The sequence below is a fragment of the Sinocyclocheilus grahami genome, unplaced genomic scaffold (genome assembly GCF_001515645.1).
Source record: "Sinocyclocheilus grahami isolate Dianchi unplaced genomic scaffold, SAMN03320097.WGS_v1.1 scaffold714.1, whole genome shotgun sequence".
In the NCBI taxonomy this organism is placed as follows: domain Eukaryota; kingdom Metazoa; phylum Chordata; class Actinopteri; order Cypriniformes; family Cyprinidae; genus Sinocyclocheilus; species Sinocyclocheilus grahami.
Genome location: NW_015505893.1, coordinates 91,123 through 92,530, shown reverse-complemented (window position 1 = coordinate 92,530; position 1,408 = coordinate 91,123).

Below are 1,408 nucleotides of genomic sequence, written 5' to 3'. Positions count from 1 at the left end.
AAATTTAATGGCATTTAAAACAGAACAAAAAAAATGTAGGCCTATTTATAAAATAGACATGAATCATAGTGCCATTCCTTACAAGCAATACTTATTTTAAATTAAGCCTATAACAAACTTATTTAAAAGGAAACTGAACCTTGTGGTGGGTTCACGCACCTCTCATTCGCCATGGATTATTTCCATGAGCGAGTCGTTAGACACGGTTGCATTTGGTAACATTTGGTTGCTAAACTTGTTTATTATGTAAAGAAGGTTTTATACTTCTCTCGTGTCTGAATATCTACTTAAAACACCATCCTTCACATATGCAAAAAAAAAGTGTTTGGAAAAAACAGGCATGGAGATGCTTACGCTGAACAACACAACCTACACATTAGATTATATCAGCGGTGCGCTTGTCCATTAGATAAGATATCATTCAAAACGGTCTATTTGTGTTTGTGTACCTTCAAAATAACCGTGAAACATCATACGTTTTGTAAAATAAAGAAAATGAATAATTCACTGAAAACGCAATGCGAGTCTCTGTTCTCTCTGCAATCTCTGATGTAATCAGCCTGGTTTCCTTTATATTAGCACTGTTTTGGATGGATTCTTTGAATGTGTGTGTGTGTGTGTGTATATATATAGCGGCAGACGTTCAACTAATATCACGTAATTTACATCTCTCTGATGCTTGGTTGATATCAGAAAGAGGCTAGCCTCCCTTACGAGGTTTCTTTTCTCAACACTCCTCAGCGCTGAAAGTGAACACTCGATGCTGATTGGCAAATTTTTTTTACCAACGGAGGCCCTTCTCTATCATTAGTGGTTGTAATTACATCAGCAGATTCGGTCCCTTGTTCAATCGTCTCTTTGTAACTGTGTTTAGTTATTGTGGAAATATGGATATTGCAACGGGCCAAAAGTTTGCAAAATCATTGCAGGGATAAAATTGATTTGGCATTTTGCCATCAAATTTGTTGATGTTTCAAACAATAACCGACTCAGTTTGACTCAAGGAATCTATCAAAAAAACAGATTCGTTACAATAGTAAAACTTCAAAGTTATTATTTTTGGAAATTTCAATACAACCAAAAATGTTACCGACTTTAACAACAAATTCAAAGTAGCCGTCTTGTAAAGACGACAAATCCTGAATCATCAGCCGTCAGAGAGACTCGTGCTGCTGTGAAATCCACCGGCCGAAGGGAGAATGTGCTGGAGTTTATAGTGTTAATACAGGACTCTGGATCTGATGTGTTTTCTCAGCGCTGGAGAGAGAAAAGCAGCATGTTATGATCCATGAGCAGAAACACTCGCTTCTTCAGAGACTCTCATGCTAATAATTTTAAAATACTTTAAAAACTGTTTTAGAGTTCATTCTCTACAAGTGAGTCTTGGATAATGGAAACCTTTTAACTA